Below are 25,107 nucleotides of genomic sequence, written 5' to 3'. Positions count from 1 at the left end.
TGTGGTAATATCCAGTGCCTTAACTGGCAGTAAACTTGATAATTCTTTGGATGAAGATAACGGCAAAATCTCATGCTGCTGACGACACAATCTTTGTCTAACAACTATAAACACATATAGGAGTTACATCAGATCCACGACACACCCCTGAAGAGGAGACCAAATAAAACTAACTGGCGAGAACATGACAAGGCCGTCAGGATTCAGGAAAGTGACAGTTTCTCTAAAATGCAGCATCCAGCCCCAAAAAAGCACCTCTGAAAAGGCGTGTTTGGTTGAGAGCAGCACCAACACACAAAATCAATCTATCTGCTCATTGTGCATGCTCTCTCTCTCTCTCTCTCACACAGACACACACAAACACACGCAAAGCCCTACCTATTAGTTTTTGAGACAGACAGTGAGCGATTACATGCTCTATTTCACCGGGTCTTAGGTGATTGGATTTGACATGGGTTTGCTGGACTTCCTCAACATGTTGAGGAAATCTGTTTACAAGTGAAAGGGGAAATTGTCAATTCAGGAACATGCATGAAGGGATCAGGAAAGTTCGGTGTAATTTAAATTCAGTGAAAACCTTTTCGGCGATAAAAGGCGTCTCACAGCATGAGAACTATCCGAGAAATCCAGTTTATATTTAGCTCACCGCCAAGTTAACAGTCTGCAGCTGGAAACAAGATCACTGGAATAAATGAAGGAAGTAAACATGCGGATGATGCAGATGAAAAGAGGCTCGCTCTGAAGATAAGAGCGAATTCAAAGATACAGAATGAATAGTCACGTTGTAAAGCTTTTGTGTCCTCAATTGCTCGGCCTGATAATCGAATAAAACTGTCCATTTCATATCTAATCTCATGTAAGGTCATCAGTAGCTATTGTGGGACGCCGTGATTTATGGCAGTAATACCCTTCAGGAGCAAAAACTGACAGTTAGATATCTTTTATAACACAGTTACATATTAAAAATCTTTTTATAGAGCTGTTTAATAATGGTTATAAGGTTAAGACATTTCTAATAATGTGTTTTCAAATGAAAACCCTGCCGCATCAAACAGTACAAATGACTGTGTATGTGTGAGAGCGAATGCTGGTGGGTGAGTATAACTATATTTAGTACATGTGCACAAAAAGACAGATTTTTCAACAGACTAGACACATGGAAAAAAACAGAGGCACACATTTACGATGCAGGGGGATTGTATATTCCCTTACTCGTATTGTCATTTCCATTTTTATCCGTTAATGAGAGGGCAGAGCACAGATAAAGCGTAACCACAAAAGAGAATTATGACTCATGAGAAGTGTAGCTGCACAAATTAGACCATATAAAAGATTTCCATTACTGCTGGAAAGATTGATATCTTCTGTGCAGGCTACATTTTATGAAATGCAAATGGGAGCACTCTGAAGCCCTGCCTGTTGTTGTCAACCCCAGATATTCAATTCCACTTTAATTACGACACAACCACGGAGACGGCACAGCCATCGCTGAATACATTCTTACAGTTACAGTCACAACCAAAAGCAGGGTTGTGTATCATTGCACGCAAGTGTCTAACAACTGCTTTCTTTCCCTAAATGCAACAGCTTGCATAGCACAAGGCTGCACTTGTGAATGTGCCTCTGCTTGCCGTCGCTTAAGCTGTCAAACTGGTTTTCCTCACAGCTCGGGACGGGGACAGCGGAGGAGGGGAGAGGAGGGAGTTGTACAACACGCCACAGGGAGAGTTTATGTCAAGTTCACCATAAGTTAAGTTACTCAACTTTCCATCGTGCGAGAACTTTAACTGCAGCAACAAAGGCAGAAGGACGTCGGCAGAAGGGTCAGTTCAACATACAGGTCGCGACAAGAAAAACCAGCTGTGATTGTTTGGAGAGTGTAGGAAATAGAAGTGGAAGGGCAGATTTATGACAAGATGAGGGATGCTGACGTCAACTTTCTAAAAGACAGGAGGTATGTGAACATGCTGCAGCTTCTATCTGCCTCAGGCTGCAGCGGCTGGATTAAGCCAGGCTATTACTTTCCGTTCCTTTTATTGCATTTATTCCTCCTGGGGAGGATGGATGGACGAGTCAACCTTATGATGTCTGTTGGGAGAATGCCCCACAGTATTTAACTGTCACTACACTTGAGATACTGATAAAAAAAAAAGCAGACCGGAAATGCTAGTGGTGTACAATTCCTGGCTTTGTTTGGGGATCTCTCCTTTTTGTTTTTCCTCCTCTGTGCAGCAGATAGCCAAAAGATTCATGCAGACCTGAACCCAGGCATGACAGTATTAGGTTATTTTCACACCTGCAGTTCCGTTAATTTGTTCATAACAAGTTATAAAACGTTATGGACTGGATCATGATCACACACACTTTTTATAATCAAACCACAAGCTATAAACATGAGGTCATCTGACAGGTAACTCATTCATTGGACAGTTTTGGTGAGGTCATCCTGTTTCATCAGAACCACACACATACACACATCCGAAGCAGTGTGGATGTAGCCTAAGTTTAAACCCAAACGGAAACTTTTAGGTGGGTGTAAAAAGCACCCTTGAAAGCCATCTCACTACACGATAAAACCTTTCCACAATCACTCTAGTTTAGGCTCAATTCTTTCCCCTCATGTAAACAGGCAGAATAACACTTGATATGCTTTCATCCTAGAATTAGTACTTTGCCTCTCCTAACCAATTTATCGGTCTCCTTGACAACCTTGCTCGTTAGACTGATGGCACTCCGGGGGATGTTAGTTACGAAGTGGTCGGGGATGTTAGTCAGAGAAGTTATTTCACATGGCGTTCTCCAAAAAGAGAAATGTGGACAGGAAGACCAAAGCCTTTAATCAAGAATGGAGACCCTTCAATGTTCATTCTTCCCACAGACGGTTTAAAACCAGTGTGTATCATATGTTCAGAGACCGGGGCGATTATTAAAAACGGCAATGTGAAGCCACTACTAGCCAAAGCACAACTCTTTTGAGCAAACGTACCCACTCATATCAAAAATGAAGGCACAGAAAAATAAACCTAAGAGCCCGATATTATCAGAATCCTAACACAATAATTCACTGCCAAACAATGATGTTAACTGAGAACGCAACAGAGCTGAAACAAGTGGTTCCCATAACCACAGATAAAGTCCCTGCTCACAAATTTATCTTTTGAGAAAATCAGAAGAACATAATATCTGGCTCCATCACTCAACACCTTATTGAACTCAATGTAAAGCTGCTGAGCAAAGACAATACAGTTATATTCTTTTTTAAATACAAGTAAGTACTGTATTTTAAGATGCACAAATCTTTCAAAAGCTTTCTGTTATGTAATTTATTTTTCAATGCATCCCTTATTTTACTTGAAACGAGTACAAGTACATTTATTTATTGTTAGATTATGTATTATTTATAATTCACCTAGTTCAATTTGAAAACTGGCAATAAATATTGCTGAGATATTATTCAATGGAACTTTCTTAATTTGATTGGACAGACAGTTGTTGACTACATACAGACGTTAATTCAACTGCTACTAATTTTTACAGGACTAAATCGTAGCCCAAGTAAGACATTACTTTTATGTTCCGGATCTTTACAGGAGGAAATTCTCTCTAACTGGACCTCGTTGAATTTTAATTGAATACCCCTGAGCAACAGCCATAAATCTATAAGTCTTGTTTGAAACATGTGGGGTTGAAAACTGGAAACACCAAACAAAACCTTTCATGATACATTTGTCATTTAATCTAATCTAAATGTGCACAGATTGTAAAGCCCTCTGAGGCAAATTTGTAATTTGTGATTCTGGGCTATACAAAATAAACTGAATTGAATTGAATTGAATTAAACTGCAAACTCAGTTTCCCTGGCATAGTTAACAAACAGACAGGTGGTTGAACAAAAAATGCTTTTCCTGTTTGAGAGCAGAGAAAAACACACAAAAGAAAACAGACAGATTTGGGGAGAGAGAAAAAGCCTGAGAGCTCATGCTCTTAGTGACCCCCCATTCCTCTGCTTAGTTAAAAGAGGAAAGATGAGCGACAGACTGCTGAGCTGGGCTTAAACAGCACTTCACAACACCCTTCACTGAGGGGGGAACGCTCACAGGCTCTTTCAACACCACACAAAGAGAACGGGAAAGTTAAAGAGGATTATAAAAAAAGAGGGGATGTTTAAAAGAAGAAAAAAACGTCTGGCAGAGCTTTCTGTGTTTGGCAATCAGGTCAAAGACAGACAGAATTCAGCCAATTGGGGGACATGTCCACCCCTCCCCCCTCCACTCCGAGCTGTTTGCAGTAGTTGCTTCTCACAGGAAGCAACTACTTTACTCTCTACTGGCAATCTGTGTGGACTGGACAGACTGAAACATGAGGAAGCTACTGTGGACATGGCTCTGGGATTTAAAGAGACCTGATGGTCCTGTTCACAGATTTGAATCGTCTATTTCAACAAAACCCAAATAGTGCAGAATAAGATGCCTTTTACATGCAGTTAGTATTAACGATGTTTTCCACAAGTTCGTCTGCTTCTGATCAAATTCTCCCAGCTACAAACAAAGCCACAAAAACATCCTGACAGCTATATTGCAAAACAAATCTTAATACGCCCTCAATCTGTCACTCACACACATACGTCTTCTGTCTCAGTCACACACTAACGGGCCCTAAACTGAGTGTGTTGCACATGTACATGACGTCAGCTGAGGTTAGCGGTTGCAACTTATTTCGCTTCGGGGGAGAAAATGGGTGCCATACAAGTGGATGTCATCAAAAAGCACCAAGAACAATGCAAGGACATCTCAGATACAAGTCACAAAACCAAGACGCTTTCTCACTGTCGGCTCAAAATAGGACTGAGAAGAAGGCACACTCAGACCACACAGATAGAGCCAGTGCTGCTATCAGCACCACACCATATGACCAGAGAGCAAACTCCACTTAGAAAAATAGGAAATAATATTCCTAGAAAGTCCATCTCTTAATTATGATAACAGACTATCTGATAAGCAGACATTCACAATAACATATACATTTAAACCTGAAATTGCTAAATGTATCATGCTGTGCAAAATAAACAGATGCTACCTTGCTACCACGTTGCAGTGCTTTCCCATGTAAGGTGCACACAGTCATCTCAAAACAAGAGAGTTAAGTTCGAGAATTATTTTAGCTTCAGTTAAATTCTTGTTGCTTTGGCACAAAAACAACTTAATGTTCTCATGGGGCTCATGAGCTGAGCTGGATCCCAGCATTCAGCACACAGATGGCATTGCCTTCACAGTGGACAGTGCTTCTCAAAAGCACCAAATTGTATCAGGCTTTTTTACTCACACTAAAAGTGTATGGGTATTAGTTAGTTGATGATCTCCTCACGTTGAAAATTATTTGACGGAACACCTACAAAACAAGCAAAGATCCAACGGTTTTGGAAGCTATTTTATAGAGGTGCTATTATGAACTAGATACCAAACTTCAGTACCATTAAAGGCTTTTAAAGACCTTAATGTGTTGATTGTATTTAATATCAAAATCTGTCAAGTGTATTAAATGCTTGATCAGATGTAGGATCTTGTTTACTTATTCTGTGATCAGGTAAATTGAATTTTAAAACTGTAGTTTTGGTAAATTATGTGTACAGCTGCTTGGATATGGACACCATTAAACAATTGCAAACTTTATTTTGCAAAGCAAGGCAGAGTTTCTGCCAGGATATTGCAAGCTCAGCAGCCCACCATGCCTTAATTGACTCCCTACCGGGCCATTGCATTAGGGATTGTTTCGCGGTCGAGGCAATTGAAGTGGACTGACCTTTAAGGTGGACAAGCTATTCTCGTTTTAGTGACAAGACACTCCTCTGAGTTTTGCTCAGCACCAGCAGGGTCTAACAACTTTGGATGGTATTAAAAACAAGGCCCCTTTGTGGTATTGATGCCAGAACTCTGTATAGTAGTATCAAAAAAATCTCATACAATACAAAAGCCCTAGTGATAAGCAGCCAACCCAAGCCTCTGCATGCTTCCTTTAACTTTTAATGATCAATTCATTATTCCAGTCATTTTTCAAGCAAAAATATCAAACAAACCCTTCTTCTAACATTTTAATAGTGACAATGTGCTGCTTTCTTTGTGATACTAAATTGCATATCTTTGGGTTTTGGACTGTTGGTCGAACTAAGCAAGCAATTGGAAGACGTTCCCAAAGGATTAGTAAACTCTGATGGATCTATTACTGCATCCTGACATTTTATAAAACACAAGAAGTCAATTAAATTGATAAGATAAATGATCGTTAGTTGCAGCCATATTTTACTTTATCATGCCCCGGCCACAATGCCTGTGTGAGCAGCGCGTGTGCATGACAGAACCTGTTGCTTTTTATTTTGGCGCCCACGTTAACAGATTAGAGCAGTCACACCGCCTGTGTGAGCAGCCCGGCTGCAATTGAAAGTATACCAGCACCATTACTACTGTTTCGATATCTTTATCTGTAAAAAAAAAAATACTTATTATTATCTCAATACTGTTTCCATTTAAAAATAAAAGCTCTCTAGCGTCTTTCTGTAGACAGAATCCCTTAATTTTGCCAAATGAGACGTCAACAAAGGCTGGTATTCTGAAATATTTGCAGGACAGTGTTTTGGAAAATGCAGCTCCATGAATTAAAAAAGTAAAAGCTTTTAATTTTGCATTGTTATCATTAGTAACACATACACACAGTCGTGGGCTGCTCATGCAGGCAGTGTGGCTCGGGTGTCAGTTTTTGGCCATTTAATGTGTATAATAAAGTACAGAGAAAGAAGTGGCAGTGTTACCAGTTCATCCATGTTGACCACTAAAGCAGCAATGTTGCTCTTTCACAAAATTCCTCAGACAACTGCCTTACATCCTAACTTGCCTAAATGCATGATGACAGAAACCTGGAATTCCTTTCTTTCTTTAACTATCCCTTCCTTCCCCCAACCTCTCTTAACAAGCAATTTCTCACAAGTCACTTTCATTTTTTTGTCATTGCTTCAGCACTCCTCTCCTGGCTAAAGCCAACATTGTTGAGAGAGTCTCCATGACAACCGCCAATGGGTGGTCCATTTTCACTGAGAGGGGCGTTACCCAAAAGAATCTGACTTTTATCCCTTCAGTCTTAGATTTTAGATATTTTTTTTTTACAAAAGATAGAAAAACTATGATGCTGCACAAAAGTCGAATGTAGGCTCTGCACCCACAGGGTGGTGGTTTAACAAAGGTTTTCTCATCCCCTATAGCAGTCAAAGAGAGAAGGAGAGAACTAAATCTCCAGGGTTGTCCCCAAAAACTCATTGGTATAATGGTGATATAATGGAGCATATTTCATGCATTGCATGTTTTAATACCATATTTTGACAGCAGAGTGACGGCACCTCAGTAAGATATGGTTGTGCATCACCACAGTTATTAAATCCCTGCATCACGCATTATCTGTGCAGACAGATGGTTGGTATTGATATTTTTCTACTGAAGCATCAACCTCCAGCTCCTAATCTGTGAGGTCACGTTTTGTGAGTGGCTTTTTTAATTAGTATCTGCTTCGTTCAGGCACAATGTAGTGCATCATGTTAATTTGGTATAATTATTCGATCATTACGGTTGAATCCCTGCTGCACTGCAGTTCTTAGCCTTAGTTCTTACATTCCTCTTCAGCCATAAATAGCTGACTTCAAACTTGTTGGTTGTTTTCTCTACTCCGTGATGGCCACTTTATCTCCTTTCACAACAGTGCGGCGCTTGTTCACTTTGCACACCTCCCTGCACTCTGAACACATGATGATGCATCTCTTTTGGGCATCTTGTTCTTTGTAAGGTTTGTAACACAATCCTCTCTACACCACCTCTCTCTGCTGCAGGCCATCATCTATTAGCATTGTTTTCCTCGTGTCTTTTCTATCCTTTTTTTTGCAGCTTTGGTCCATAAGTGAAGCGTGAAGGATTGTCTTTATTTTTAACTCTGTATGTGACAGTCTGGTATCCATGACCCCTGGCACAACAACAAAAGGCAAGCACTGTAAAGCAGCGCCGGGCAAATGTAGTGAACAGAGCTTTGATGTAAGATGCTGCTGGTTTTCCCTCGACTGGAGCAGACAGAGAAAAAACCCGAGGTGATGTTGTGTTTGTGTCTGACAGAAAGGCCTTAGAGAGAAGTAAAGTATGTGTGTGAAAAAAAAAAGAAACGGGTCACTTCCAGGTCAAACAACAAAGATGTTGCAGTGGCTATAAGCAACAGTATGCTCTTCAAATGAACTGTACTACAATGTACTACTCACATTTCCATTTATTTTTCTAACCCTTCGTCATAAAGCATCTCTCCAAGGACCTTCTCTCTGAGAACATGCAGACTAAACTGATTAAACTTGGTGTTTTCTCTCTCACGCAGCTTTGAAAATCTATGTCCTGTCAAAATATGGAGCGAAACAACAGTTTTCAACACTCTCACCTGAAGCGGGGGTTGAATTTAACAAGAAAAGAACAAAAGATCTGCAGGCGGTGCCGAGAAAAAGAGATGCTCTTGCTTTATGCCATATTGAGCATTTTGAGACCGGAGGCCAGAAATATTTCCACACTGCAATGTCTTATTGGCCTGGAAACATTATTCTTTGAATATGAGCAGCTGGTGGAACCAAATAGACAAAAAGCCCCCCAGCAAAAACAGCCTTGCATCCCAGCTTTTCTTGCACTCCCATGTAATCAATAATGTCAATTAAGCAATCCAGAGACAATATAACAGGAGCACTGAGCAGCACTAGGACAGACTTGCTATGAATGTAAGGACTGATCAGATTCTATAAACATCCGGAGTATAAAGATGCTCTATGCTATTCATGAATGAATAACCACTAGAGTCAGGAGTAACGAGACAAAACAAATTTTACATCTATAAGCAGTATGAAGAAAAATACAATAATATTGTGACCGAGCAGGTGTCTTTCTACAGCTGTTCAAACCACTTCCTGTTGAGTCAGACAATATTTAAATTTTGATATGGAAATAAGGTGATGCATGTCAACATAATTTCTGTTTTTCCAGAGAAAACTAAATTAGATGCTAAATGGGAGCCCTCCACCTAAACCACAGTTTGGGACCTATAATCCAGTGTGCAGATTCTTTCTGTCATTTTACTATTACAGAATCTGTCATCTTGCCCCTATGTAAGACTTGAGTATGCCATAACTGTTGGATGCCACCATGTCAGTCCACAAAGTGTAAAGACTTTTTATTTACAAGCAATCATACAAAAGGCATGCAACAAACTCACACACTACGCAGGAGTAGAGAAATGGTTATCGCATCCCCTCACCTTCAACTCATCAGGATGTTTTTACAGGAAATAAAAAGAAAGAATGGAATTTCTTTTACTCAACTCAAAACATTTTGAAGAACTGTTTTTAACTAGAAGAAAGACAACTACAAGTATGGATTCAAACTGTCACTTAGATTTTCTTAGTATACTCCCACTTGTCCAACTGAGAATATATCTAAGTATATCTATTTTCTTGTAACCTTCAGCTTCCTCTCCTGCCTTTAGTCCGCAGTCCACTGCAGAGCACAGCAGTGTGGAATACGCTGTTGACCCACACTAGAGTGTGTCCATCAAACCAGAACTAGACATGGAACATTGCGGTAAAAATTTAATTTCCCTCTGCATGCAAGAAATCTAGGCCACATGCGCAAACAATCTTCAACATGTGAAAACACAAGGGCACCTCGGTGAGCCAGTTAATGCTATTCTGATTCTGTTCATGTGTTGTTTGCAACTCCCATCTAGCGATGCAGAAGTGATTTTACTTTTAAATAGTTTTTAGCCCCCAATCTCTCTCTCTCTTTTTCTCTGATTGTCACAAGAACAATATTGCCAAGGATAATACGATTCTTTCGTGGAATTTGGTTATAAAATACAAGTCATTAAGTAAACAAAGGTAGATAAATATATAAAAATCTCATCATCATCGACCATCATATGCCACCACATTTCAATGGAGGAAATGGAATACATTTTTTGTTTCTGCTGCTCGCTCCAAGAAATTCAACAGCTATGTCTCTTTCCAGAATGATACCCCAGTTACTTTGGATAATCCACAGTCCGGGTCGCTTTTTTGTAATATATTCATGGATTAAAATGAGTACTGAAATAGAAAAAACAAAGCATTAGAGAGAGAGAAAAAACTTGCCTTGGGGAATAGACTAATGCTGTGTTCAGATTGCGAGTGACACAGCAACAGGCTATTAGTCATTTTCAATAGAAGCCGGGGATAAGAAGCTACAAACTGACACCCAACACTTTCCACCGCATAGCGGGTATGAGGTGTTAAAAATCTAAGTAAAGTAGGTCTCAACTTTTTTTCAGCGCTCCAATGACACTGTGAAGCATCAACTAATCATATGCTTTCTGTTAACAATGTACTTACATTTGAGTAATTGCTGATATTTTAATAATTGTCATTGTATTTTAATTTTACAAAGACATGTAAATGTTTGAACCTGTTAAGGAGATTTCAGTTTTATAGTTCAAAGAAATATATGAAAAAAGTTTTAAGGAGGTGCTTGTCACACAAAAAGAGATGCAGCTTGTTTTACGAGTGCGAGCACTAGTAAATGAGCACCTTATCGGATCCGATACCCAAATACTGGTATCCAACTCTTCACTCTCGTGCAGGTAATCATATACATAATCATCCATCTGCGAGGATCCCTGCAAGCAATTAATGGCAAGTAGAGATTTTTTCTTTTAATGAGGCAACATGGGAGAGAAATTAAACATGCTGTGTCTACGGTTTGCACAATTTGCATCTCTGAGTATATTCATTATATGCTTCATATGTGATGAGTGTGCAGGCGGTACCACTGCTGATGACCCTACGCTGTATGGGGAAATAAACTGGCTGCCAACTAATTTAAAAATGTTCTACTCTCGGGATAAGTTGCCAAAGAATATGTTGTAAAATGAGGTTAGCTCAGGCAGAAAATAGTTCCTCCGACACTTTCTTCCCCCCTTTCCTCTTCTCAGTGTCTCACAAACGACTGTTGACTCTATCCCAGCTTGAGCTTTACCTACTCTTTGTACCCTCTGCTCCATCGGTCTTCTCTCTCCTCCCTCGGCTATGGACCTGAATTATTCTCTTTGATCAGGTGAAGCTCCCAAGAGGAAACCGACTGATGTAGCATGAGCAATGCAGAGAGACTGGTGCAATGCAGACCTGTTGAACGCCTTAAACCGCCACCATCCAAGTACAGATGTGGATCATCTACTCATTTACTGTCACAGTGAATATTTCAGCAGAATGTGCCACAAACGGGAAAGAGGCTTAAAGTGGATTATACAAACTGAATCATGTAAATTATTTTCCACTGAAGGTGATAATAATCCAGATATGTCACGTGTGTTAATCACAACTCTGAAGTCAAAAATTCACTTCACTTATTCTATTTTACGTTCAGTTCCTTTTCTCACACCTTTTGAGGGCTCGCCCAGAAGTGGTCCTGCAAAAAGGTCTCCAGACTAACACGAAATAAAGAAAGATGCAATAACTGTGTTAAACAAAAATGCTAAATAGTGGACGCCAAATGTTACACAACGATGGAGGCATGCAGATTCATAAAACAACTTAAAAGTGGCAAAGTAACAATGTGACAAATACTTTGTTATCGATTCATCTGTTCTCTTGATTGAAATTTTACTAACAACGTAATCTAATTGCTAGTTGTTCCAACCATTAGTCCAAAACCAAATATATTCTTTAATCAAGTCATGACAAAGAGAGGCATCATAACTTCACATTTGAGGACATGTAAATAACAAATTTCTGGCATTTTTGCGATAAAAACCCAAAACATTTTACTCAGTTAAAAAAATAGCCCCTGATTAACTGTCTAATTGATTAATGAATTAATCTACCATCATTTCGGAAGATTAAGAGGTCTTTCTTCTTCAACATCGGTATACCAAAATGTAGCAGTTTTAAATGGGCAACATTTTCTTCATGGTGCAGTATGTTGTATTTTTAAAGATACTAAAGTCTGAATGTAGTTAGTTAATCTGTGTAACAAAACATCAGCAAACCAAAAGTGATCCGATTCTTACTAACAGTCTTGTTTTCAGCAAATGGAGATGATGAGAATTATTCAAATATTTGCAGGAAAGAGGAACACTTTCTGGGACATTTTACCATGCCATTATTTTCCCATGAGTGACTGTTATTTTCCACAACTGTCTAAATTTATCCAGGTTTTCAAAGACATGTGGGAACTCTTTCTGAGGAGCATGAGAGTTGTTACTGATATCCTGCTTGGTATCCCGCATGTTTGTTTGTCTCTGTTACATAACCTTGTGTTGATGTCAGATCCACAGGAGACCAGAACACTATGCTGGAAACAGAAATGGCATTTATGAAAGCTACGTCTCTTTTCCACGTGGAATATACAGGTTAGTTCTTAGAAGCCATGTTTCAACATCAGCCAAACAAGCCACTGCATAATATTGCTGTATGCCTCCACTGTTTCACAACATCAGAACTGGCTTTGCACTGAAGAAGACATTCACCGCAGCCGGTAGGGAAAAAGCTTTTGGAATGAGTGTAGGAAACAACAAACCAAACTTTCAACCTCTCCTTGAATGCATATTTAACATTTAGGCATGATTTATTTGGAGAAGTGTATAGACATCTAATCGGTTTCTGAAACATAAAGTGGAGGAAGTAAGGAATGAGAAAGAATTAGTTCAACAATTTAGGAAGTATTCTTACTTATTTCTTATCTACAGATCCAGAAGTTACGGAGCAACATTACTGTTATCTGGAGTGTTTCCGTCCACCTGATGAGTATCAGTCCATCAGTTTCTTTTAGCTTTGTTTTTGGCCTCTACCAACTCTTGAGAGAAATATGTGTCTCTTTAGCTCCTAAATGTACCTCTATGTTTGCCAGTTCACCAAACAGCTTCCTGTTGCAGCCTAAAAACGTCACCATAGCTGTGGTGAGAGGGAACAAAATCAGTGAAGTTGTGGTGCTGGACAGCTGAAATGAGCTGAAACTCAATATACATTTCTGTAAAGCCAAGGGGGACTGTGGATACGGGTGATAATGCTCTGTAGGCTCATCACTAGAAGGGACTTCTTTCAAATCCCACTTGTGACATGCTTTACAACCTTTGTTTCTCTTTGATTTCACCTTTCAAATGTTGAGTAACTGTTATTTAGCCTGTAGCATTAAATGCCCCCAAAAAAGTCAAAAACAAGGAATGTAACACCTGGCTTAATGCTCCCTACTACGGACAAGTTTAACTGACACCACTAAATCATACTAACAACTTTTTTATCTTTTAGCCAAGGGCCAAAAAAGGTTGCATATTATGTTATCTCCATGCCATCGTGTCCATCTCTGGTCATTGCTTTCGCTATTAATTTAAACAGTTGAAATACTTCTTCTCACCTTATGAGTTCTCCTGTTCCTATAATGGTTTCTGCACAGTAGGATTTCTTAGCTCGACATTTTACTATACACTCAAATGCCATTGCAGTCATTCGGTTTGGCCCGAGCATAGGAAGACATTTCTGCTTCTGACATGCAGATGATGTCACTCCTTCCACTGAAAACTGCCACACAAAACACTGACGCACCACATTCAGCAAGCATCTGCTGGCAGCTCTCCATTCACTGCTGAGGACGACGAGGTCGCACTCAAACAACTGTGGTTCTGCCAAGCTAAAACAGCAGATAAGGTAAATAGATGTCCTGCAGCGAGTATATGATTGTGTGTGTGTGTGTGTGTGTGTGTGTGTGTGTGTGTGTGTGTGTGTGTGTGTGTGTGTGTGTGTGTGTGTGTGTGTGTGTGTGTGTGTGTGTGCAAGAGCAAGAAAGAAGAGACTCCACAGGCCAAATACTGTTTGTGTGCAGTCTTGAATTCTCAGGAGAACCCTGTGGCACTCTGAGCCATACATCTCATAAATAAAGCAGGATTTCCTTCGGCTGTAGCCGTGTGTGTGTGTGTTGTATGTACGTGTGTGAGAGAATAAGAGAGAGTGTGAGAGAGAAAGGGCACAAATGGATTAGAGGAGAGGGCCGATCATATTGCTCCATTCAGCAACTGAATCAACTCCCAAGCACGCACCAGCAGCAGATTTATGAACAAACAAATGAAGACATAAAATCTTTATAGCCTACATGTTTAAAAATACATGAACGGGTGATAATCTGCTTTAAATTATTGAAAAGATAAATCAAATATAAAAATTAACCATAATTCTGTCCTCATACAGATTTCATGAGCATTGAATTATTGGCCATGATTAGCCAGACTGTGTTTGGCGTTCAGAGAGGCTGCAACATGACTTTTGCTTGATTTTGAACAATCTCTATATGCACAGTTACTGCGGTCCTTACAGACGCCACAATTAAATGTGATATGTGCCAAGATATGACCTTGAAGATCAGATAAAACACCAGGAGTCTATTGCAGCTACTAGAATATAGTTGTAACCTAATTTTTCTTACAGGTCAAAGACATACAACATAATCAGCTTGGTGTGAACATATGTTACAAGCCATATGAGAATCAAAACACAGCAGCAGGAAAATCAAGAAATCATAGAAAACATATAAAGGATAATTGAAGAATATTTTGAGGAAAGAAAAACACTGCTTCTCTCTGAGGATCCAGAAAGTGGGACGTCAGGTGAGAGAGACTCATCAAAATTTTAAAAGCCATTCATCTGGGGACTTCTTTGTAAATGCACTTCAGATGCAGATTAAAAAGGCAAAAAACGCTGCTCCTCCTTTAGTGAGAGTTCAGACAGAAAACAGCACTGAGTTTAAAACATGCAAAGGGCTGGGTTGGGTGTGGTAATTAGTAATAGATGTACGAGTTTTAAGGCTTATCAGGCGACAAAGCAGTGTACATCGATTTATAATGCTACATAGATTTTATGCAGTTATCACTATGACAATTATTGTATCTTTTGTCGTAGTAATTGCAAGGTCAACAGTAGAAAAACTGTTGTGTAGCACAGTAAGACATACATTAAGCCAGGTTCAACTTTTTAGCTGGATGACCCTGTGTTAACACCTCCACTGTGTCAATGGAGTGGGCTGGGGTTTTTGTGTGACCCTGAACGTGGCCTTACGCAATTAGTCCTTCACACAGCAGAAACTCATAAAATATTACCATCTAATTATATTCAATCACCCTGCCACTGTACCAGTTGCTGGCTCTCAGATTCAGTTATGCAGCTAGAATCACTTAACTGTTCTGTGTTGTGTTTTTTCAATTGTGTAGTTCTAACAACATTGTTCAGCTCCTGCATTGTAGAGGAAGCAGAGCAGGTGGCAGGTTTTCACTAGAGTGTAATTCCATCCGTATAATTCCTTTCATAGTGCATTTCCAAGCAAACACACACACACACACACACACTTTTGATGTAACTTCAGAAGCTCTCACTTTCTAATTCTTTGTTTATAGTGTGGGCACATCCCTTAAACAAAAAGATTTCTCAATTATCTTATGTGAATTAGTAAGAAAAACATTCCTAATTCTCTCTGCAGGCTGAAGTTACATGAGTCATTAATGTGTTTGCTCTCTAGGTATTGTCATTATGAGGAAAATACAATTTAATTTAAGATAAGCAACTGGCGATGCGGTGCATGCTTATAGATCCAATAACCCAGAGGTTTTGCAAACCTTGTGGCACCAACCAGCTGAGAGTGTGCATTATTTTAAATCCAATGAATTGCAAAACAAGCTTATTTCACGGATCCATGTCTGGTTGAAGGTGTGCTAATGGTGAAGTCAGCAGCTGGAAATCTGGAGAGTCGTCACCACCAACAATGGTATAGTCACATAGATACAATCTCATAAAAGTTCAAACTAATCTTAAATCACTGGACCTCTTCAAAATTGTTCTCCTGTTGCACACTTCAAAGCTGAAAATGCTACCAAAATTGCTAAACTGTTGTTTACTGCGTCACATTCTGCTGTGTTGAGCATATAGCACAACATTATCTGCAACTACACATGCAGTGCTCTATGAACGCTAAAAGGGCCCACCTCTATATGTTTATTTGAGGGTTTTAAGGGAGTCCATTTAGGGCTGGGTTTTATTTCGTTTGGCCTGTGGCTACAATCTGAAAAATTAAATGAGCAGCTGAAGATCAAATATGGGTCCGTCTGACACATTGAAATAACAAGTGCAGCCCTAATGTGATGCAACGCTAATACCAATATTGGTTTGATTGAGACGACTCATCACACGTTTAACTTTAGCTCATTAACCAGAAAACATTCAAAATTTTGACTAGACTTTTTGTCAACAACATGAACTTGAATACGACACAGCTGTTATCTCTCGCTAACAGAAATCATTTCAACATGTGAGAGAAACAAGAATGATCTATTTTTTGCATGGGCAATTGGTTTGCTTCAACTTGAATGAACATTTAAAGTGACATCCATTCATTCATTTTCCGTAACCTGCTTATCCAGTTAAGGGTCGCAGGGGTGCTGGAGCCGATCTCAGCTGTCAATGGGCGAAGGCAGGGTTCACCCTGGACAGGTCGCCAGTCTGTCGCAGGGCTGACATATATAGACAGACAACCATTCACACTCACATCCACACCTACGGGCAATTTAGAGTCTTCGATGCACCTAAGCGTTTATTTAAAGTGACAACCTCGTAGAAATCAAGAAAACCAGAACTCACTCTATGTGTCTGCCCATCACAAACTGCGAGGAGCGATTCTTTATCGCTTAATGTTTACTAGAGCGTCAGTGCCTTTGAAAGCATCCTCAGGAATGGCGAGAGATTGTTAATGAGGCTGAACCTCAGTGGGATGGATGTAACATGGGCAGTGATGCTCTAAGGGGAACTATGAACGAGGATCGTTCTGTGAAATACAGATAAGCAAAGCTTGTGCTCTGGGCGAGATAACTCAATGTTTGTCTGCATACTGCCGGTTTGTGCATCGGCACGGCCAAAGGGGGAAAAACTCTAATTAAATCAATTAGAGCATGAAGGGCCTGCCGAAGCCTCCGCTAAAAATAACATGATGGGAAAAAAACTCAAACAATAGATTAACTCTTTTCTTGAGTCACAGAAACTCCAACGATGGATGAGTTACAGCTATGTCACTTGCCTGGACTTTGCCGTTTCCTGGGGCCGTGAACTTAGTGCTTGCTGCGTCTTCTCTCCCTGCTTGATGTCCCGGAGCCCCCCTGTTCTTGGCCCGACTCTTAACCAGGACGAACGGTCCTCAGTGAGCAGTCTACGGCGATGTCGGCAACCAATTTTACCTATTTTGGTACGAGGACCCCGTCTCTTTTACCACGCTTTGTGAGTGTGACTCGTGACACCCTACTTTTCATAATCAGTTTCATGACTCTCACATTCTCATCTTTTCTTCAGCATCATGCCATTTTAGGCTTTGACATCTCCATGCACCATCCACAGATTACACAGTCCACGGCCGTGGCTCTGTGGACCAAGCGAGTGTAAGGCTGAGATACTCTACCACTGTACTACAAACAGCTTTACTCCCTTCCACCCTCACTCCCACTCCCGCTCCTTCCATCCCCTTCATGGTTTCCCCCTCAGCGTTGCAGAGTAGGATTAGGCCCGGTGCCCAGTGGTGACACAAGGACACTGGAGCCAACAGGCTGTTAGTTCAGTTGTTGGGCTCGAATTAGGAGCTCAAGCCGTGTGGCAGAGGACATGAGAGAGGTGATGATAGAGCTGGAGGTCGAGGAGTATAAGGTACTTAAGAAACAAAAGAAAACTCTCAGGAGATAGATAACGGAAACACTAAACCACTAATAAGAAGCAGAAAATGAAGTAATGGAAAAACAAAGGTGTGAATTACAGACAAAAGAGACAGATGACAGAGGATACTACATTTTAAAAACTCACTAGCTGCTCTGTCCTTGGACACAATTTGTCTTTAAACTAAATGCTTGAATCAGCATGCCAACATGCTCACAATTTCAAGTGTTAACTGAAACAGAAAAGTCAAAGGATCACCCAAGAATACATCACATGGGAACCATGATTGTCTGAACCAAATCCATCACGTAGATGCTGAGATAGTTTACTGTATAAGTGCATTCTTTGATCTGCTGTTGGTGTTATGAGAAAAGTAAGAGGAATCACCCAAAACTTTAGGATTCATCCTCAACCATGAAAATCGGATATGTGATCACCAAGGTCATTGAGATTCATCCACTTGGGACCACAAATGTTTTTCAAAAATATCTCAGCAATCAACCCCAAAAGGCAGTTTGGACCAAAATGGTGGACCAACCAACATTGCCAACCCTGGAGCCATGCTGCTCCCGTGGCTAAAAATAATCCCAATTAAGAATTATATTTCATTAATACTAGGAAGATATATATAAATATAAAAAAACAAAAACGCAGAATGGTTAATACTAGCACAAATCCTCTTGCTCTTCCTGGATCACGGGGTCATAGAAAGGGGGTCCATTGTCATAAATGTATACTGTCAGTTTAATGGCTACCCATTCCCCAGATTGAAGATGATTACAATGACAATAGGGTGACCTTTATCTCGCTACCAACATGATGCTCCTTATGAGTAATGCTCTGTGTTTCCCGACCGCCCATCTGTGCTTTCACTTATTAATTCCTTCTCAGAGAGATTAGGATTTCCTCGGGAGGCCATCATTACTTTCTACTAAGCCAAAATACCAATTTTGATCTCTATTTCCTTCTGCACAACTGAAGCTACTGGAGATACTCAAAGGGTTACTCACAAAACCAAACAATGGAACTGAAATCTATTTGTCATCAACACAGACAGAGAGACACAATTAATAAATATAAAAACTTGTGTGATTTTGTTTGGGGTGTCCAGACAGAAATTAAAAATGAAGCTGAGGGCACAAATATGATAAAGTCGTATGTCTCAGCAGTCTTAATATCAATGTATAGACTAGAAACGTTAGAGAAACTTTACTAGGTCTAAACCATTATACTGTAATTAAGTGTCGAAAATTGAATCTATTTAGAGTTCAATTTCCAAGAGAAAAAACCCCCTTAAAACCCTTAAAACCCTTTTCTTACAGCATGAACATTAAGAAAAGAGAGATATTCACCTGATCATGAATTTACTGTGTTAAATTATTCAACTACGGATGACATTATTAAAGTATTAATCTTTTAGTGTTTAATTATCATAGACTAATAAATGTGTGATTATTATACTCCTTCATGTGCCGTTCAGATATAATAGACTCATTGTACCTTCTGCTAAAGTATTAAGCCCATTCACATTTTAGACTGGTAAAAAAGACACAAGTTCACGTTACAAAGTTAAACCACGAAAATAAAAAAATATATATTATTTTATATTCTCTTTCCATCATATCTTTACACAAAACAATAGTTGAACAAGAAACTGCGTAGGCACCGCATGACATTTAATCACTTACAGTGTGTGAAGACATTTTAGGCCCATTAAGCATATGAGAGAGAGAGACGAGCAGAGTAATTAGTCTCAGCTCATAACTGTCCAATCACATATAAAGAGGAAAGAGGATTGGGCTAATTATCTCATTTGTTAAGATGTGATTAAAATGATGTATTTGTGTTAACTGTTAGATTTAGAAGCCAACGAATTGGAGAGAAGACATTCAATTGCACAGCGATGAGAGTCTAATCCAAATTGACCAAAAGCAAAAAATGTAAAGAAACAGATTCCTGTTTGTGTATGAACTTATGATTGTTGAACAGAGGTCACCCTCCGTTTAAATATTTAGCTTCGACAAACAAGAAACACCAAGCCAAGCCTGCATTTCCACCTTATTTATCTGCCCGTATGAGTCAAACTGGTAAAATGAGTTAAAGATGCGTGTCCCTATTCAGAGCGACCAAGCGAGCAATCCTGCATCCTCATGATCAACTTAGACCAAACCACCACCTCAGTATCCGAACTACATCACATGCAGGTCACTTCAATGATGCAGTCAGATGGACCTTGTCAACTTGTGAGAATTGGAAAATATAATAAGTCTACATTTTATCTACCTGGAATTTGTTCCGTGATTCACCGGTTACACCAATGAAAACGTCACTGCAAGGTGTAAATAAAAGAGTCTGACATCTGACCTGTTTGTTCTCTCTTTGTTATCAGCCTGGATATGATGTTAATCATTAACATATAGGTGGTTACAATTGAACGCAAGAGCAGCAACTCAAGATTATTTCTAATATTAATGAATCTGTCCATTATTTTCTCAATCTAATTACATGTAAAACGTCAGATTTTTTATTTACTTTTTTTCAACTTTTCAGCATCAAACTGAAGGGATTTCCAATAAGCTGTAGCTTCAGGTGTAGATGCAGCCTGACGGACATACAGCAGCAAGTACATGTGAAAGACAAGTGCTTTTGTATTATTTAAAGAAAGAAAGAAATGTGTCTCAGTGAATGTTAATCTGTTCAAAAACTCTTTTCCTGTTTAATCTTATTCAAGGGCTAGCAAATGATTCATGCTTTCACCTGTATTTGATTTCCAGGATACTCAACATTTACAAGCAGTATCTGGTAAATGTTTGACAGCTCAACTGTAGTGAGACTTGAAGGGCCATGTGCTGAGTCTTGACCTCTTGACAAATATGTTACATAAGGCTAAACTTTATTCTGAGGCCAAAACAGCAGCTCAGGGTAGGTCTTGATTTCTATATGGTCCTTTTATTTTAATTGATTATTGTTTTTTATTAATATATATCTATTATTTTTTTCATATACTACTCCTGCCTAACCTTTCACTTGTTAGTAGAGCTTTGCTGGTTGTTCCAAACTATTGTGGCTATATCTGTGTGCACTGAGAGCAACGCAAAAGACAACAGTTTATTGATTAGAATTCTGATCATTTGCCAAATAACTAAAGCTTTGAGATTAAAAAAAATAAAAAAAAGCAATATTTTCATATAAAAAAATGTAGTGGATTAAAAGTATAAAACGGCATACAAAAGCAACACACTAAATCTCTAGTTACACTTAGAGATTTAGTGTGGTTTCAAAAAATGTGAAAATAATGTTGGTCGTTAGACTTATGAATTTATGATTAAAGATATGAAGTTATTGTAAAACAGGCTAAGCAGTCTATTATTCCCTTTCACATACCTATCATTGCTGAGTGAAACTTGTCCATATCTCTGAGTAACCATGGTGGCCTTTAACAGAGGGTGTGTCTGCAAAATAGGTGTACCATGAAAGTGCAACCAAAAATACTGCCTGAAACGTCACCTGAATCAAGAAAAAATAAATTCTCCTTGTATTTTCGAGAAAAATAATCATAATTTGATGGATAATTGATGAGAAACTTCTCCAGATAAGCAAGGAAGACAATGCAACCCATCGTCTACTGGGACTGATGGGAGATGTAGTTACCATGTCGAGCCACTAGACACATTGACAAGCTCGGCATGTGGCACAGTCGCCAATCTATGGTGTTATGGCAAATGTGGTTCATTGTGTAAGCTATTGCGTTTTAAAAACAATAAGCTCCGACACACGTCACGCACTGTACTGATGACGATATGACTGACTGTGCTTTTAAAACAAGTGAATGAAAAACACAAATGTAGAGAATAAGTCAAACAAAACAGATGTCTTGGAGAACAGATGTCTGTGATAGGAGCCTGCGCTTACAGGCCTTTTAAGAAGTGGCCTGTGTAAATATTGCAAAAGGTTAAGTGGGTGAATGTAAACTAACTGGGTTAGTTGTAAGAATAACAAATAAGACAGCTACAATGTGCTATATAACAGTAACAAGCGCGTATATACAAGGCAAACCCGCGGTCCAGCACAATGTGTGGTTAAACCTCATCTGGGTGGACAAAGACCCGGCGACAAAATCTAGAAAGTGAGGAAAGTGAGCTGCAATTTGTGTGCCAACTTTTAGGAGTGATAGTGTTTTAAAGATTTCGTGAGAAAACAAGACAACATGAGACGTTTAAGTGGCGCTTGAGTGGACAAAGTAGCCCGTCCGACTGCACCAACTTACACAGTTCAGCCGCGGGTTCAGGCTTACCTTAGTGCTCACTCCAGAGGGGACGGGCACACGGGCACACACTCCAACACAACGAGAAACAGAAACTAAGTAGATAAGCGCGCGTAAAAACGACAAAAGGAAGGTTTAAATCCACATATCCTTGGGTTTCACTATTTATTTCTCTTTTAAGACATGGACTGACTGTGCACTGCTCGACCTATCCTCGTTTGTTTTTCTGTCGCAGGCTGACTGCCTCCACCTCAATCACTCCTATCAAGCTAGTCCGGATGAACGATCCACTTCCGTTTGCAATTTTCCAAAATAAAACTGCATTTGGGTAGCAGACCGTAGCTATCATTGATGGAAGAAGTACTCAGATCCTTTACATAGGTAACAATGATATGGACGAAAAAAACTACAGTTCTGGATTCAAAAAGATACTTTAGTAAAAAAAAGACAGAAGTATTATCAGCAAAAGGTACTTCACGTATCAAAAGTAAAAGTATTCACTATGCAGAATGCCTCCTTTCTTGTTATATTGCTATAAATATAATATTATTCTGTTTTTTATCACCATTAAATATATGGAAGAGAATAATAATGTTGTGTTTTATTGCCCAATAAAGCTGATTCTAATTCTGTTGTTGAAGTTTGTCAATGTGGCGCCAATTTTAGATACTTTGTATACTACTGGGTAGATTAGCAGTATAATACTGCATCATATTGTATAACATATCATAGGTTTTCTGTTATGTAAAAATGTACAAGTTACTGTATGTGTCAAATCAATGAAGTGAAGTAAAAAGTGCCATATGTAGCTCTGAAATGTAGCAGAGTTGAAGTATGAAGTAGTAATGTTCCCATTCTTGAACAGCTCCAAATTGCAGTAATAAAACATATATATAAAGATAAGATAAAGATAAAGATAAAGATATTTTTACTGTCATTGTAGTCAGCAAATAGTGGTGGGAGAAGCATTCACAGAGTAAAAATATCTAATCTCTGTTTTACAACTGAAGGACTAATGTAAAGGTATCTAGATATTATAAACATAATATACAAGTATAAACACAAATCCGGACCACAATTAAATACCGTCAATAAAATTCAATGAAACAACCAAAATACAATAAATCAGTGAGCAGTAGCATTTTTAAACATACATCTTGTTCCATTCAAAACAGTTGTTGAAAAGAAACTTTCATTTTGAAAGTCCTTCTTTTCCGGTGTGATGGTGCTGTTTTCGGTTAGCTTGATCGCCGGTTGTGTTGGTGACGTCACCAACGCCGGGACTGGTACAGGACAACGCCAGGGAAATAGGGACAAACTCTGGGAGGCTATGGCGCCTCTTGCTGATGACAATGGGACATTTGCTTTACTTAATTTTTGTATAAATTGTATTAAATTGTAATCAATATGACATCAGTGTGACTGTTGGGTCCAGAATGACCTTTATATTTCAGATAAATGTGTCATTTCCAAACTTTTGGATCATCTGACATACTGTATGACCAAGTAGCAATATTAGTCTACACAAAACAGTCTAGACTAGATACTCAGAGACCACATTCAAATAAGAAAATTAAAGAAGTGCCACAGCAGCAAACAACAAGCGAAGTACAGACAAGGGAAGTAAAACTACAATACTATGAGCTCACATTTACTAGGCTACAACATGAGAAGGAAATAAACAGGATTTATACACCATACACTCGGTAATATTTATGAAAGAGAAGCCTATGGTTGAGTAAATCAAGATAAAGAAATGGGACTTATTTGGTGGTAAAGTGATGCAAAGGATGCAATATTGTAGACTATATGGTATTTCTTCACTTGAAGGAAGAAAATGAGAAATAAAGTACAGCAGCTTAGTGTTAAGCAGATGTGATATTTAACAATGCTGAGGGGTTTATCATCAGAGAGAAGTTCATCCCTTGGTATATCCCATTGGTCTGATTTAAGTCAGCTACAGGAAAGCTGGAATACATTGTAGAATATGGTGGTGTGGTTGGTTAGCTCTACATGAGTCCTGGTAAGATGAGTGTTGGATGAGTAAACCTTGAGCTTGTATATAGTGACAGTGACAACTTGGTTAAAATGAGTCAGTGCTATTTCGGGAACTAAAGAAGGTTGACATCTACTGATTGGATAAAGATTCATCATACAGGCACATTGTACTTAATCATAAGGTTGACTGACTGTTGACTCATGAAGGCATTCCAAGGTTTTATCCACGTTTCCTTTTTTTCCAACTCATTTACCAATGCAGTTTTGATTTTTGGCATCATGCACAATGTTATTATTGGTGAAACCCTTCATAAATTTGAATGCAAAACACAGTGAGAAATGACAGAATCTGAGCAACAACTAGAATTTAGACAATGAAGCCAGTGTGAGCTTCTGACTGTCTTTTGTGTGTAAGTGTGTGTAAACATAGTATTGAGTTCCTTTCAGTTTTTTTCTCGTTTTTGTTTCCTTTCAACATTTTTTTCTCAACAAGGTTTTATGGGGTTTTATCCATCAAATCAAATACAATAATAAACAGGTCATTAAAGATTAAATACAATTTTATTCAGTAAAAAAAGAGCTTTCCAAAAATGTCTCTGGGTTATTATTGACTAATTTTCCACTGTTTATGACAACACAGTCAACATGAAATACAGAGATCCAAACTGTAATCCAAATGCTTACATCATATCCTTGCCACCTGACAAGTTGTATATACAGTAGTAACAGTGTATGCCAGCCTCCTCACCCACTACAAGAGCGAAAATTCAGTCTAAAATTACAACTTTCACAGCCCCAAACCTCATTTTACTTACACGTTTTGATATACTGATCTCTTAAACAGTTCAGTTAAGTCAGGTACAACTTCATTCACTTGTTCCTTGTTCCACAGCGCCTCCACGTGTTTAATCTCTATTCCTACACTGCAAAGGGGAATTAAGGTTCTTAATACTCAAGGTTCCTTGATGCAAATCAAGAATGTCAGACCTGAGGGCAAAACAATATTTTGTTTCTGTGAGTAAGATGTGAGCATAAATCAAAAAACAAAAAATAAGTTAGAATTCAAACGTTTCCTGAGATTTGGCTC

General features: G+C 39.0%; 1 protein-coding gene across 1 annotated transcript in view; it reads right to left on the bottom strand.

The window, feature by feature from the left end:
- nck2a (NCK adaptor protein 2a) overlaps positions 1-22,313 on the bottom strand; it is a 33,903-nt gene extending 11,590 nt beyond the window's left edge. The window contains exon 1 of the mRNA XM_054615285.1: positions 22,053-22,313. The gene's annotated coding sequence lies outside the window, so the exon portion shown is untranslated. The remainder of the gene's footprint in view (positions 1-22,052) is intronic.
- Positions 22,314-25,107: the final 2,794 nt, after the last annotated feature.

Source organism: Anoplopoma fimbria, chromosome 16 (assembly GCF_027596085.1).
Source record: "Anoplopoma fimbria isolate UVic2021 breed Golden Eagle Sablefish chromosome 16, Afim_UVic_2022, whole genome shotgun sequence".
Classification (NCBI taxonomy): Eukaryota; Metazoa; Chordata; class Actinopteri; order Perciformes; family Anoplopomatidae; genus Anoplopoma; species Anoplopoma fimbria.
The sequence above is the reverse complement of the archived record's forward strand: the minus strand, read 5'-3'. Positions and strand labels throughout refer to the sequence as shown.